The sequence below is a fragment of the Copadichromis virginalis genome, linkage group LG15 (genome assembly GCF_057382275.1).
Source record: "Copadichromis virginalis isolate Kocher_CV1m ecotype Utaka linkage group LG15, C_Virginalis_male_GT1.1, whole genome shotgun sequence".
NCBI classification, from domain to species: Eukaryota; Metazoa; Chordata; class Actinopteri; order Cichliformes; family Cichlidae; genus Copadichromis; species Copadichromis virginalis.
Genome location: NC_140632.1, coordinates 42435291 through 42452915, shown reverse-complemented (window position 1 = coordinate 42452915; position 17625 = coordinate 42435291).

The following is a 17625-nucleotide window of genomic DNA, read 5'->3' as shown; positions in this document are numbered from 1 at the left end:
TAATGAAAACCTATACTTTGTTTCAGGCGAGTTTCCCATTCAAATGCATGTAACAGTGAGAAACACACTGTCTTGGCGAAATAAAGCGTTTTTGAACAACTTCATATAAATCGCTGTAACTTTTGATAGAAGACTCAGACAAACATGTTTATGGCTTTATCTTATAGAACTCAATATCCCCGTGCTGGGCAAACAGGTTTTGCAGCCGTTTGAGCTAAGATTTTAAAATGATTCACATAATGAAAACCTATACTTTGTTTCAGGCGAGTTTCCCATTCAAATGCATGTAACAGTGAGAAACGCATTGTCTTGGCGAAATAAAGCGTTTTTCAACCACTTCATATAAATCGCTGTAACTTTTGATAGAAGACTCAGACAAACATGTTTATGGCTTTATCTTATAGAACTCAATATCCCCGTGCTGGGCAAACAGGTTTTGCAGCCGTTTGAGCTAAGATTTTAAAATGATTCACATAATGAAAACCTATACTTTGTTTCAGGCGAGTTTCCCATTCAAATGCATGTAACAGTGAGAAACGCATTGTCTTGGCGAAATAAAGCGTTTTTGAACAACTTCATATAAATCGCTGTAACTTTTGATAGAAGACTCAGACAAACATGTTTATGGCTTTATCTTATAGAACTCAATATCCCCGTGCTGGGCAAACAGGTTTTGCAGCCGTTTGAGCTAAGATTTTAAAATGATTCACATAATGAAAACCTATACTTTGTTTCAGGCGAGTTTCCCATTCAAATGCATGTAACAGTGAGAAACGCATTGTCTTGGCGAAATAAAGCGTTTTTCAACCACTTCATATAAATCGCTGTAACTTTTGATAGAAGACTCAGACAAACATGTTTATGGCTTTATCTTATAGAACTCAATATCCCCGTGCTGGGCAAACAGGTTTTGCAGCCGTTTGAGCTAAGATTTTAAAATGATTCACATAATGAAAACCTATACTTTGTTTCAGGCGAGTTTCCCATTCAAATGCATGTAACAGTGAGAAACGCATTGTCTTGGCGAAATAAAGCGTTTTTGAACAACTTCATATAAATCGCTGTAACTTTTGATAGAAGACTCAGACAAACATGTTTATGGCTTTATCTTATAGAACTCAATATCCCCGTGCTGGGCAAACAGGTTTTGCAGCCGTTTGAGCTAAGATTTTAAAATTATTCACATAATGAAAACCTATACTTTGTTTCAGGCGAGTTTCCCATTCAAATGCATGTAACAGTGAGAAACGCATTGTCTTGGCGAAATAAAGCGTTTTTCAACCACTTCATATAAATCGCTGTAACTTTTGATAGAAGACTCAGACAAACATGTTTATGGCTTTATCTTATAGAACTCAATATCCCCGTGCTGGGCAAACAGGTTTTGCAGCCGTTTGAGCTAAGATTTTAAAATGATTCACATAATGAAAACCTATACTTTGTTTCAGGCGAGTTTCCCATTCAAATGCATGTAACAGTGAGAAACGCATTGTCTTGGCGAAATAAAGCGTTTTTGAACAACTTCATATAAATCGCTGTAACTTTTGATAGAAGACTCAGACAAACATGTTTATGGCTTTATCTTATAGAACTCAATATCCCCGTGCTGGGCAAACAGGTTTTGCAGCCGTTTGAGCTAAGATTTTAAAATTATTCACATAATGAAAACCTATACTTTGTTTCAGGCGAGTTTCCCATTCAAATGCATGTAACAGTGAGAAACGCATTGTCTTGGCGAAATAAAGCGTTTTTGAACAACTTCATATAAATCGCTGTAACTTTTGATAGAAGACTCAGACAAACATGTTTATGGCTTTATCTTATAGAACTCAATATCCCCGTGCTGGGCAAACAGGTTTTGCAGCCGTTTGAGCTAAGATTTTAAAATTATTCACATAATGAAAACCTATACTTTGTTTCAGGCGAGTTTCCCATTCAAATGCATGTAACAGTGAGAAACGCATTGTCTTGGCGAAATAAAGCGTTTTTGAACAACTTCATATAAATCGCTGTAACTTTTGATAGAAGACTCAGACAAACATGTTTATGGCTTTATCTTATAGAACTCAATATCCCCGTGCTGGGTAAACAGGTTTTGCAGCCGTTTGAGCTAAGATTTTAAAATTATTCACATAATGAAAACCTATACTTTGTTTCAGGCGAGTTTCCCATTCAAATGCATGTAACAGTGAGAAACGCATTGTCTTGGCGAAATAAAGCGTTTTTGAACAACTTCATATAAATCGCTGTAACTTTTGATAGAAGACTCAGACAAACATGTTTATGGCTTTATCTTATAGAACTCAATATCCCCGTGCTGGGCAAACAGGTTTTGCAGCCGTTTGAGCTAAGATTTTAAAATTATTCACATAATGAAAACCTATACTTTGTTTCAGGCGAGTTTCCCATTCAAATGCATGTAACAGTGAGAAACGCATTGTCTTGGCGAAATAAAGCGTTTTTGAACAACTTCATATAAATCGCTGTAACTTTTGATAGAAGACTCAGACAAACATGTTTATGGCTTTATCTTATAGAACTCAATATCCCCGTGCTGGGCAAACAGGTTTTGCAGCCGTTTGAGCTAAGATTTTAAAATGATTCACATAATGAAAACCTATACTTTGTTTCAGGCGAGTTTCCCATTCAAATGCATGTAACAGTGAGAAACGCATTGTCTTGGCGAAATAAAGCGTTTTTGAACAACTTCATATAAATCGCTGTAACTTTTGATAGAAGACTCAGACAAACATGTTTATGGCTTTATCTTATAGAACTCAATATCCCCGTGCTGGGCAAACAGGTTTTGCAGCCGTTTGAGCTAAGATTTTAAAATTATTCACATAATGAAAACCTATACTTTGTTTCAGGCGAGTTTCCCATTCAAATGCATGTAACAGTGAGAAACGCATTGTCTTGGCGAAATAAAGCGTTTTTGAACAACTTCATATAAATCGCTGTAACTTTTGATAGAAGACTCAGACAAACATGTTTATGGCTTTATCTTATAGAACTCAATATCCCCGTGCTGGGCAAACAGGTTTTGCAGCCGTTTGAGCTAAGATTTTAAAATTATTCACATAATGAAAACCTATACTTTGTTTCAGGCGAGTTTCCCATTCAAATGCATGTAACAGTGAGAAACGCATTGTCTTGGCGAAATAAAGCGTTTTTGAACAACTTCATATAAATCGCTGTAACTTTTGATAGAAGACTCAGACAAACATGTTTATGGCTTTATCTTATAGAACTCAATATCCCCGTGCTGGGCAAACAGGTTTTGCAGCCGTTTGAGCTAAGATTTTAAAATGATTCACATAATGAAAACCTATACTTTGTTTCAGGCGAGTTTCCCATTCAAATGCATGTAACAGTGAGAAACGCATTGTCTTGGCGAAATAAAGCGTTTTTGAACAACTTCATATAAATCGCTGTAACTTTTGATAGAAGACTCAGACAAACATGTTTATGGCTTTATCTTATAGAACTCAATATCCCCGTGCTGGGCAAACAGGTTTTGCAGCCGTTTGAGCTAAGATTTTAAAAGTATTCACATAATGAAAACCTATACTTTGTTTCAGGCGAGTTTCCCATTCAAATGCATGTAACAGTGAGAAACGCATTGTCTTGGCGAAATAAAGCGTTTTTGAACAACTTCATATAAATCGCTGTAACTTTTGATAGAAGACTCAGACAAACATGTTTATGGCTTTATCTTATAGAACTCAATATCCCCGTGCTGGGCAAACAGGTTTTGCAGCCGTTTGAGCTAAGATTTTAAAATGATTCACATAATGAAAACCTATACTTTGTTTCAGGCGAGTTTCCCATTCAAATGCATGTAACAGTGAGAAACGCATTGTCTTGGCGAAATAAAGCGTTTTTGAACAACTTCATATAAATCGCTGTAACTTTTGATAGAAGACTCAGACAAACATGTTTATGGCTTTATCTTATAGAACTCAATATCCCCGTGCTGGGCAAACAGGTTTTGCAGCCGTTTGAGCTAAGATTTTAAAATGATTCACATAATGAAAACCTATACTTTGTTTCAGGCGAGTTTCCCATTCAAATGCATGTAACAGTGAGAAACGCATTGTCTTGGCGAAATAAAGCGTTTTTGAACAACTTCATATAAATCGCTGTAACTTTTGATAGAAGACTCAGACAAACATGTTTATGGCTTTATCTTATAGAACTCAATATCCCCGTGCTGGGCAAACAGGTTTTGCAGCCGTTTGAGCTAAGATTTTAAAATGATTCACATAATGAAAACCTATACTTTGTTTCAGGCGAGTTTCCCATTCAAATGCATGTAACAGTGAGAAACGCATTGTCTTGGCGAAATAAAGCGTTTTTGAACAACTTCATATAAATCGCTGTAACTTTTGATAGAAGACTCAGACAAACATGTTTATGGCTTTATCTTATAGAACTCAATATCCCCGTGCTGGGCAAACAGGTTTTGCAGCCGTTTGAGCTAAGATTTTAAAATTATTCACATAATGAAAACCTATACTTTGTTTCAGGCGAGTTTCCCATTCAAATGCATGTAACAGTGAGAAACGCATTGTCTTGGCGAAATAAAGCGTTTTTGAACCACTTCATATAAATCGCTGTAACTTTTGATAGAAGACTCAGACAAACATGTTTATGGCTTTATCTTATAGAACTCAATATCCCCGTGCTGGGCAAACAGGTTTTGCAGCCGTTTGAGCTAAGATTTTAAAATGATTCACATAATGAAAACCTATACTTTGTTTCAGGCGAGTTTCCCATTCAAATGCATGTAACAGTGAGAAACGCATTGTCTTGGCGAAATAAAGCGTTTTTGAACAACTTCATATAAATCGCTGTAACTTTTGATAGAAGACTCAGACAAACATGTTTATGGCTTTATCTTATAGAACTCAATATCCCCGTGCTGGGCAAACAGGTTTTGCAGCCGTTTGAGCTAAGATTTTAAAATGATTCACATAATGAAAACCTATACTTTGTTTCAGGCGAGTTTCCCATTCAAATGCATGTAACAGTGAGAAACGCATTGTCTTGGCGAAATAAAGCGTTTTTGAACAACTTCATATAAATCGCTGTAACTTTTGATAGAAGACTCAGACAAACATGTTTATGGCTTTATCTTATAGAACTCAATATCCCCGTGCTGGGCAAACAGGTTTTGCAGCCGTTTGAGCTAAGATTTTAAAATGATTCACATAATGAAAACCTATACTTTGTTTCAGGCGAGTTTCCCATTCAAATGCATGTAACAGTGAGAAACGCATTGTCTTGGCGAAATAAAGCGTTTTTGAACAACTTCATATAAATCGCTGTAACTTTTGATAGAAGACTCAGACAAACATGTTTATGGCTTTATCTTATAGAACTCAATATCCCCGTGCTGGGCAAACAGGTTTTGCAGCCGTTTGAGCTAAGATTTTAAAAGTATTCACATAATGAAAACCTATACTTTGTTTCAGGCGAGTTTCCCATTCAAATGCATGTAACAGTGAGAAACACACTGTCTTGGCGAAATAAAGCGTTTTTGAACAACTTCATATAAATCGCTGTAACTTTTGATAGAAGACTCAGACAAACATGTTTATGGCTTTATCTTATAGAACTCAATATCCCCGTGCTGGGCAAACAGGTTTTGCAGCCGTTTGAGCTAAGATTTTAAAATGATTCACATAATGAAAACCTATACTTTGTTTCAGGCGAGTTTCCCATTCAAATGCATGTAACAGTGAGAAACGCATTGTCTTGGCGAAATAAAGCGTTTTTGAACAACTTCATATAAATCGCTGTAACTTTTGATAGAAGACTCAGACAAACATGTTTATGGCTTTATCTTATAGAACTCAATATCCCCGTGCTGGGCAAACAGGTTTTGCAGCCGTTTGAGCTAAGATTTTAAAATTATTCACATAATGAAAACCTATACTTTGTTTCAGGCGAGTTTCCCATTCAAATGCATGTAACAGTGAGAAACGCATTGTCTTGGCGAAATAAAGCGTTTTTGAACAACTTCATATAAATCGCTGTAACTTTTGATAGAAGACTCAGACAAACATGTTTATGGCTTTATCTTATAGAACTCAATATCCCCGTGCTGGGCAAACAGGTTTTGCAGCCGTTTGAGCTAAGATTTTAAAATTATTCACATAATGAAAACCTATACTTTGTTTCAGGCGAGTTTCCCATTCAAATGCATGTAACAGTGAGAAACGCATTGTCTTGGCGAAATAAAGCGTTTTTGAACAACTTCATATAAATCGCTGTAACTTTTGATAGAAGACTCAGACAAACATGTTTATTGGCTTTATCTTATAGAACTCAACATCCCTGTGCTGGGCAAACAGGTTTTGCAGCCGTTTGAGCTAAGATTTTAAAATTATTCACATAATGAAAACCTATACTTTGTTTCAGGCGAGTTTCCCATTCAAATGCATGTAACAGTGAGAAACGCATTGTCTTGGCGAAATAAAGCGTTTTTGAACAACTTCATATAAATCGCTGTAACTTTTGATAGAAGACTCAGACAAACATGTTTATGGCTTTATCTTATAGAACTCAATATCCCCGTGCTGGGCAAACAGGTTTTGCAGCCGTTTGAGCTAAGATTTTAAAATTATTCACATAATGAAAACCTATACTTTGTTTCAGGCGAGTTTCCCATTCAAATGCATGTAACAGTGAGAAACGCATTGTCTTGGCGAAATAAAGCGTTTTTGAACAACTTCATATAAATCGCTGTAACTTTTGATAGAAGACTCAGACAAACATGTTTATGGCTTTATCTTATAGAACTCAATATCCCCGTGCTGGGCAAACAGGTTTTGCAGCCGTTTGAGCTAAGATTTTAAAATTATTCACATAATGAAAACCTATACTTTGTTTCAGGCGAGTTTCCCATTCAAATGCATGTAACAGTGAGAAACGCATTGTCTTGGCGAAATAAAGCGTTTTTGAACAACTTCATATAAATCGCTGTAACTTTTGATAGAAGACTCAGACAAACATGTTTATGGCTTTATCTTATAGAACTCAATATCCCCGTGCTGGGCAAACAGGTTTTGCAGCCGTTTGAGCTAAGATTTTAAAATTATTCACATAATGAAAACCTATACTTTGTTTCAGGCGAGTTTCCCATTCAAATGCATGTAACAGTGAGAAACGCATTGTCTTGGCGAAATAAAGCGTTTTTGAACAACTTCATATAAATCGCTGTAACTTTTGATAGAAGACTCAGACAAACATGTTTATGGCTTTATCTTATAGAACTCAATATCCCCGTGCTGGGCAAACAGGTTTTGCAGCCGTTTGAGCTAAGATTTTAAAATTATTCACATAATGAAAACCTATACTTTGTTTCAGGCGAGTTTCCCATTCAAATGCATGTAACAGTGAGAAACGCATTGTCTTGGCGAAATAAAGCGTTTTTGAACAACTTCATATAAATCGCTGTAACTTTTGATAGAAGACTCAGACAAACATGTTTATGGCTTTATCTTATAGAACTCAATATCCCCGTGCTGGGCAAACAGGTTTTGCAGCCGTTTGAGCTAAGATTTTAAAATTATTCACATAATGAAAACCTATACTTTGTCTCAGGCGAGTTTCCCATTCAAATGCATGTAACAGTAGAAGACTCAGACAAACATGTTTATGGCTTTATCTTATAGAACTCAATATCCCCGTGCTGGGCAAACAGAACAGGTTTTTCAGCCGTTGAGCTAAGATTTTAAAATTATTCACATTATGAAAACCTATACTTTGTCTCGGGTGAGTTTCCCATTCAAATGCATGTAACAATTAAAATTATTCACATAATGAAAACCTATACTTTGTCTCGGGTGAGTTTCCCATTCAAATGCATGTAACAGTGAGAAACACTGTCTTGGCGAAAGAAAGCGTTTTTGAACAACTTCATATAAATCGCTGTAACTTTTGATAGAAGACTCAGACAAACATGTTTATGGCTTTATCTTATAGAACTCAACATCCCCGTGCTGGGCAAACAGGTTTTGCAGCCGTTTGAGCTAAGATTTTAAAATTATTCACATAATGAAAACCTATACTTTGTTTCAGGCGAGTTTCCCATTCAAATGCATGTAACAGTGAGAAACGCATTGTCTTGGCGAAATAAAGCGTTTTTGAACAACTTCATATAAATCGCTGTAACTTTTGATAGAAGACTCAGACAAACATGTTTATGGCTTTATCTTATAGAACTCAATATCCCCGTGCTGGGCAAACAGGTTTCGCAGCCGTTTGAGCTAAGATTTTAAAATTATTCACATAATGAAAACCTATACTTTGTTTCAGGCGAGTTTCCCATTCAAATGCATGTAACAGTGAGAAACGCATTGTCTTGGCGAAATAAAGCGTTTTTGAACAACTTCATATAAATCGCTGTAACTTTTGATAGAAGACTCAGACAAACATGTTTATGGCTTTATCTTATAGAACTCAATATCCCCGTGCTGGGCAAACAGGTTTTGCAGCCGTTTGAGCTAAGATTTTAAAATGATTCACATAATGAAAACCTATACTTTGTTTCAGGCGAGTTTCCCATTCAAATGCATGTAACAGTGAGAAACGCATTGTCTTGGCGAAATAAAGCGTTTTGAACAACTTCATATAAATCGCTGTAACTTTTGATAGAAGACTCAGACAAACATGTTTATGGCTTTATCTTATAGAACTCAATATCCCCGTGCTGGGCAAACAGGTTTTGCAGCCGTTTGAGCTAAGATTTTAAAATTATTCACATAATGAAAACCTATACTTTGTTTCAGGCGAGTTTCCCATTCAAATGCATGTAACAGTGAGAAACGCATTGTCTTGGCGAAATAAAGTTTTTTTGAACAACTTCATATAAATCGCTGTAACTTTTGATAGAAGACTCAGACAAACATGTTTATGGCTTTATCTTATAGAACTCAATATCCCCGTGCTGGGCAAACAGGTTTTGCAGCCGTTTGAGCTAAGATTTTAAAATTATTCACATAATGAAAACCTATACTTTGTTTCAGGCGAGTTTCCCATTCAAATGCATGTAACAGTGAGAAACGCATTGTCTTGGCGAAATAAAGCGTTTTTGAACAACTTCATATAAATCGCTGTAACTTTTGATAGAAGACTCAGACAAACATGTTTATGGCTTTATCTTATAGAACTCAATATCCCCGTGCTGGGCAAACAGGTTTTGCAGCCGTTTGAGCTAAGATTTTAAAATTATTCACATAATGAAAACCTATACTTTGTTTCAGGCGAGTTTCCCATTCAAATGCATGTAACAGTGAGAAACGCATTGTCTTGGCGAAATAAAGCGTTTTTGAACAACTTCATATAAATCGCTGTAACTTTTGATAGAAGACTCAGACAAACATGTTTATGGCTTTATCTTATAGAACTCAATATCCCCGTGCTGGGCAAACAGGTTTCGCAGCCGTTTGAGCTAAGATTTTAAAATGATTCACATAATGAAAACCTATACTTTGTTTCAGGCGAGTTTCCCATTCAAATGCATGTAACAGTGAGAAACGCATTGTCTTGGCGAAATAAAGCGTTTTTGAACAACTTCATATAAATCGCTGTAACTTTTGATAGAAGACTCAGACAAACATGTTTATGGCTTTATCTTATAGAACTCAATATCCCCGTGCTGGGCAAACAGGTTTTGCAGCCGTTTGAGCTAAGATTTTAAAATTATTCACATAATGAAAACCTATACTTTGTTTCAGGCGAGTTTCCCATTCAAATGCATGTAACAGTGAGAAACGCATTGTCTTGGCGAAATAAAGCGTTTTTGAACAACTTCATATAAATCGCTGTAACTTTTGATAGAAGACTCAGACAAACATGTTTATGGCTTTATCTTATAGAACTCAATATCCCCGTGCTGGGCAAACAGGTTTTGCAGCCGTTTGAGCTAAGATTTTAAAATTATTCACATAATGAAAACCTATACTTTGTTTCAGGCGAGTTTCCCATTCAAATGCATGTAACAGTGAGAAACGCATTGTCTTGGCGAAATAAAGCGTTTTTGAACAACTTCATATAAATCGCTGTAACTTTTGATAGAAGACTCAGACAAACATGTTTATGGCTTTATCTTATAGAACTCAATATCCCCGTGCTGGGCAAACAGGTTTTGCAGCCGTTTGAGCTAAGATTTTAAAATTATTCACATAATGAAAACCTATACTTTGTTTCAGGCGAGTTTCCCATTCAAATGCATGTAACAGTGAGAAACGCATTGTCTTGGCGAAATAAAGTTTTTTTGAACAACTTCATATAAATCGCTGTAACTTTTGATAGAAGACTCAGACAAACATGTTTATGGCTTTATCTTATAGAACTCAATATCCCCGTGCTGGGCAAACAGGTTTTGCAGCCGTTTGAGCTAAGATTTTAAAATTATTCACATAATGAAAACCTATACTTTGTTTCAGGCGAGTTTCCCATTCAAATGCATGTAACAGTGAGAAACGCATTGTCTTGGCGAAATAAAGCGTTTTTGAACAACTTCATATAAATCGCTGTAACTTTTGATAGAAGACTCAGACAAACATGTTTATGGCTTTATCTTATAGAACTCAATATCCCCGTGCTGGGCAAACAGGTTTTGCAGCCGTTTGAGCTAAGATTTTAAAATTATTCACATAATGAAAACCTATACTTTGTTTCAGGCGAGTTTCCCATTCAAATGCATGTAACAGTGAGAAACGCATTGTCTTGGCGAAATAAAGCGTTTTTGAACAACTTCATATAAATCGCTGTAACTTTTGATAGAAGACTCAGACAAACATGTTTATGGCTTTATCTTATAGAACTCAATATCCCCGTGCTGGGCAAACAGAACAGGTTTTTCAGCCGTTTGAGCTAAGATTTTAAAATTATTCACATAATGAAAACCTATACTTTGTCTCGGGTGAGTTTCCCATTCAAATGCATGTAACAGTGAGAAACACTGTCTTGGCGAAAGAAAGCGTTTTTGAACAACTTCATATAAATCGCTGTAACTTTTGATAGAAGACTCAGACAAACATGTTTATGGCTTTATCTTATAGAACTCAACATCCCCGTGCTGGGCAAACAGGTTTTGCAGCCGTTTGAGCTAAGATTTTAAAATTATTCACATAATGAAAACCTATACTTTGTTTCAGGCGAGTTTCCCATTCAAATGCATGTAACAGTGAGAAACGCATTGTCTTGGCGAAATAAAGCGTTTTTGAACAACTTCATATAAATCGCTGTAACTTTTGATAGAAGACTCAGACAAACATGTTTATGGCTTTATCTTATAGAACTCAATATCCCCGTGCTGGGCAAACAGGTTTCGCAGCCGTTTGAGCTAAGATTTTAAAATTATTCACATAATGAAAACCTATACTTTGTTTCAGGCGAGTTTCCCATTCAAATGCATGTAACAGTGAGAAACGCATTGTCTTGGCGAAATAAAGCGTTTTTGAACAACTTCATATAAATCGCTGTAACTTTTGATAGAAGACTCAGACAAACATGTTTATGGCTTTATCTTATAGAACTCAATATCCCCGTGCTGGGCAAACAGGTTTTGCAGCCGTTTGAGCTAAGATTTTAAAATTATTCACATAATGAAAACCTATACTTTGTTTCAGGCGAGTTTCCCATTCAAATGCATGTAACAGTGAGAAACGCATTGTCTTGGCGAAATAAAGCGTTTTTGAACAACTTCATATAAATCGCTGTAACTTTTGATAGAAGACTCAGACAAACATGTTTATGGCTTTATCTTATAGAACTCAATATCCCCGTGCTGGGCAAACAGGTTTTGCAGCCGTTTGAGCTAAGATTTTAAAATTATTCACATAATGAAAACCTATACTTTGTTTCAGGCGAGTTTCCCATTCAAATGCATGTAACAGTGAGAAACACACTGTCTTGGCGAAATAAAGCGTTTTTCAACCACTTCATATAAATCGCTGTAACTTTTGATAGAAGACTCAGACAAACATGTTTATGGCTTTATCTTATAGAACTCAATATCCCCGTGCTGGGCAAACAGGTTTTGCAGCCGTTTGAGCTAAGATTTTAAAATTATTCACATAATGAAAACCTATACTTTGTTTCAGGCGAGTTTCCCATTCAAATGCATGTAACAGTGAGAAACGCATTGTCTTGGCGAAATAAAGCGTTTTTGAACAACTTCATATAAATCGCTGTAACTTTTGATAGAAGACTCAGACAAACATGTTTATGGCTTTATCTTATAGAACTCAATATCCCCGTGCTGGGCAAACAGGTTTTGCAGCCGTTTGAGCTAAGATTTTAAAATTATTCACATAATGAAAACCTATACTTTGTTTCAGGCGAGTTTCCCATTCAAATGCATGTAACAGTGAGAAACGCATTGTCTTGGCGAAATAAAGTTTTTTTGAACAACTTCATATAAATCGCTGTAACTTTTGATAGAAGACTCAGACAAACATGTTTATGGCTTTATCTTATAGAACTCAATATCCCCGTGCTGGGCAAACAGGTTTTGCAGCCGTTTGAGCTAAGATTTTAAAATTATTCACATAATGAAAACCTATACTTTGTTTCAGGCGAGTTTCCCATTCAAATGCATGTAACAGTGAGAAACGCATTGTCTTGGCGAAATAAAGCGTTTTTGAACAACTTCATATAAATCGCTGTAACTTTTGATAGAAGACTCAGACAAACATGTTTATGGCTTTATCTTATAGAACTCAATATCCCCGTGCTGGGCAAACAGGTTTTGCAGCCGTTTGAGCTAAGATTTTAAAATTATTCACATAATGAAAACCTATACTTTGTTTCAGGCGAGTTTCCCATTCAAATGCATGTAACAGTGAGAAACGCATTGTCTTGGCGAAATAAAGCGTTTTTGAACAACTTCATATAAATCGCTGTAACTTTTGATAGAAGACTCAGACAAACATGTTTATGGCTTTATCTTATAGAACTCAATATCCCCGTGCTGGGCAAACAGGTTTTGCAGCCGTTTGAGCTAAGATTTTAAAATTATTCACATAATGAAAACCTATACTTTGTTTCAGGCGAGTTTCCCATTCAAATGCATGTAACAGTGAGAAACGCATTGTCTTGGCGAAATAAAGCGTTTTTGAACAACTTCATATAAATCGCTGTAACTTTTGATAGAAGACTCAGACAAACATGTTTATGGCTTTATCTTATAGAACTCAATATCCCCGTGCTGGGCAAACAGGTTTTGCAGCCGTTTGAGCTAAGATTTTAAAATTATTCACATAATGAAAACCTATACTTTGTTTCAGGCGAGTTTCCCATTCAAATGCATGTAACAGTGAGAAACGCATTGTCTTGGCGAAATAAAGCGTTTTTGAACAACTTCATATAAATCGCTGTAACTTTTGATAGAAGACTCAGACAAACATGTTTATGGCTTTATCTTATAGAACTCAATATCCCCGTGCTGGGCAAACAGGTTTTGCAGCCGTTTGAGCTAAGATTTTAAAATTATTCACATAATGAAAACCTATACTTTGTTTCAGGCGAGTTTCCCATTCAAATGCATGTAACAGTGAGAAACGCATTGTCTTGGCGAAATAAAGCGTTTTTGAACAACTTCATATAAATCGCTGTAACTTTTGATAGAAGACTCAGACAAACATGTTTATGGCTTTATCTTATAGAACTCAATATCCCCGTGCTGGGCAAACAGGTTTTGCAGCCGTTTGAGCTAAGATTTTAAAATTATTCACATAATGAAAACCTATACTTTGTTTCAGGCGAGTTTCCCATTCAAATGCATGTAACAGTGAGAAACGCATTGTCTTGGCGAAATAAAGCGTTTTTGAACAACTTCATATAAATCGCTGTAACTTTTGATAGAAGACTCAGACAAACATGTTTATGGCTTTATCTTATAGAACTCAATATCCCCGTGCTGGGCAAACAGGTTTTGCAGCCGTTTGAGCTAAGATTTTAAAATTATTCACATAATGAAAACCTATACTTTGTTTCAGGCGAGTTTCCCATTCAAATGCATGTAACAGTGAGAAACGCATTGTCTTGGCGAAATAAAGCGTTTTTGAACAACTTCATATAAATCGCTGTAACTTTTGATAGAAGACTCAGACAAACATGTTTATGGCTTTATCTTATAGAACTCAATATCCCCGTGCTGGGCAAACAGGTTTTGCAGCCGTTTGAGCTAAGATTTTAAAATTATTCACATAATGAAAACCTATACTTTGTTTCAGGCGAGTTTCCCATTCAAATGCATGTAACAGTGAGAAACGCATTGTCTTGGCGAAATAAAGCGTTTTTGAACAACTTCATATAAATCGCTGTAACTTTTGATAGAAGACTCAGACAAACATGTTTATGGCTTTATCTTATAGAACTCAATATCCCCGTGCTGGGCAAACAGAACAGGTTTTTCAGCCGTTTGAGCTAAGATTTTAAAATTATTCACATAATGAAAACCTATACTTTGTCTCGGGTGAGTTTCCCATTCAAATGCATGTAACAGTGAGAAACACTGTCTTGGCGAAAGAAAGCGTTTTTGAACAACTTCATATAAATCGCTGTAACTTTTGATAGAAGACTCAGACAAACATGTTTATGGCTTTATCTTATAGAACTCAACATCCCCGTGCTGGGCAAACAGGTTTTGCAGCCGTTTGAGCTAAGATTTTAAAATTATTCACATAATGAAAACCTATACTTTGTTTCAGGCGAGTTTCCCATTCAAATGCATGTAACAGTGAGAAACGCATTGTCTTGGCGAAATAAAGCGTTTTTGAACAACTTCATATAAATCGCTGTAACTTTTGATAGAAGACTCAGACAAACATGTTTATGGCTTTATCTTATAGAACTCAATATCCCCGTGCTGGGCAAACAGGTTTCGCAGCCGTTTGAGCTAAGATTTTAAAATTATTCACATAATGAAAACCTATACTTTGTTTCAGGCGAGTTTCCCATTCAAATGCATGTAACAGTGAGAAACGCATTGTCTTGGCGAAATAAAGCGTTTTTGAACAACTTCATATAAATCGCTGTAACTTTTGATAGAAGACTCAGACAAACATGTTTATGGCTTTATCTTATAGAACTCAATATCCCCGTGCTGGGCAAACAGGTTTTGCAGCCGTTTGAGCTAAGATTTTAAAATTATTCACATAATGAAAACCTATACTTTGTTTCAGGCGAGTTTCCCATTCAAATGCATGTAACAGTGAGAAACGCATTGTCTTGGCGAAATAAAGCGTTTTTGAACAACTTCATATAAATCGCTGTAACTTTTGATAGAAGACTCAGACAAACATGTTTATGGCTTTATCTTATAGAACTCAATATCCCCGTGCTGGGCAAACAGGTTTTGCAGCCGTTTGAGCTAAGATTTTAAAATTATTCACATAATGAAAACCTATACTTTGTTTCAGGCGAGTTTCCCATTCAAATGCATGTAACAGTGAGAAACGCATTGTCTTGGCGAAATAAAGTTTTTTTGAACAACTTCATATAAATCGCTGTAACTTTTGATAGAAGACTCAGACAAACATGTTTATGGCTTTATCTTATAGAACTCAATATCCCCGTGCTGGGCAAACAGGTTTTGCAGCCGTTTGAGCTAAGATTTTAAAATTATTCACATAATGAAAACCTATACTTTGTTTCAGGCGAGTTTCCCATTCAAATGCATGTAACAGTGAGAAACGCATTGTCTTGGCGAAATAAAGCGTTTTTGAACAACTTCATATAAATCGCTGTAACTTTTGATAGAAGACTCAGACAAACATGTTTATGGCTTTATCTTATAGAACTCAATATCCCCGTGCTGGGCAAACAGGTTTTGCAGCCGTTTGAGCTAAGATTTTAAAATTATTCACATAATGAAAACCTATACTTTGTTTCAGGCGAGTTTCCCATTCAAATGCATGTAACAGTGAGAAACGCATTGTCTTGGCGAAATAAAGCGTTTTTGAACAACTTCATATAAATCGCTGTAACTTTTGATAGAAGACTCAGACAAACATGTTTATGGCTTTATCTTATAGAACTCAATATCCCCGTGCTGGGCAAACAGGTTTTGCAGCCGTTTGAGCTAAGATTTTAAAATTATTCACATAATGAAAACCTATACTTTGTTTCAGGCGAGTTTCCCATTCAAATGCATGTAACAGTGAGAAACGCATTGTCTTGGCGAAATAAAGCGTTTTTGAACAACTTCATATAAATCGCTGTAACTTTTGATAGAAGACTCAGACAAACATGTTTATGGCTTTATCTTATAGAACTCAATATCCCCGTGCTGGGCAAACAGGTTTTGCAGCCGTTTGAGCTAAGATTTTAAAATTATTCACATAATGAAAACCTATACTTTGTTTCAGGCGAGTTTCCCATTCAAATGCATGTAACAGTGAGAAACGCATTGTCTTGGCGAAATAAAGCGTTTTTGAACAACTTCATATAAATCGCTGTAACTTTTGATAGAAGACTCAGACAAACATGTTTATGGCTTTATCTTATAGAACTCAATATCCCCGTGCTGGGCAAACAGGTTTTGCAGCCGTTTGAGCTAAGATTTTAAAATTATTCACATAATGAAAACCTATACTTTGTTTCAGGCGAGTTTCCCATTCAAATGCATGTAACAGTGAGAAACGCATTGTCTTGGCGAAATAAAGCGTTTTTGAACAACTTCATATAAATCGCTGTAACTTTTGATAGAAGACTCAGACAAACATGTTTATGGCTTTATCTTATAGAACTCAATATCCCCGTGCTGGGCAAACAGAACAGGTTTTGCAGCCGTTTGAGCTAAGATTTTAAAATTATTCACATAATGAAAACCTATACTTTGTTTCAGGCGAGTTTCCCATTCAAATGCATGTAACAGTGAGAAACGCATTGTCTTGGCGAAATAAAGCGTTTTTGAACAACTTCATATAAATCGCTGTAACTTTTGATAGAAGACTCAGACAAACATGTTTATGGCTTTATCTTATAGAACTCAATATCCCCGTGCTGGGCAAACAGGTTTTGCAGCCGTTTGAGCTAAGATTTTAAAATGATTCACATAATGAAAACCTATACTTTGTTTCAGGCGAGTTTCCCATTCAAATGCATGTAACAGTGAGAAACGCATTGTCTTGGCGAAATAAAGCGTTTTTGAACAACTTCATATAAATCGCTGTAACTTTTGATAGAAGACTCAGACAAACATGTTTATGGCTTTATCTTATAGAACTCAATATCCCCGTGCTGGGCAAACAGGTTTTGCAGCCGTTTGAGCTAAGATTTTAAAATTATTCACATAATGAAAACCTATACTTTGTTTCAGGCGAGTTTCCCATTCAAATGCATGTAACAGTGAGAAACGCATTGTCTTGGCGAAATAAAGCGTTTTTGAACAACTTCATATAAATCGCTGTAACTTTTGATAGAAGACTCAGACAAACATGTTTATGGCTTTATCTTATAGAACTCAATATCCCCGTGCTGGGCAAACAGGTTTTGCAGCCGTTTGAGCTAAGATTTTAAAATTATTCACATAATGAAAACCTATACTTTGTTTCAGGCGAGTTTCCCATTCAAATGCATGTAACAGTGAGAAACGCATTGTCT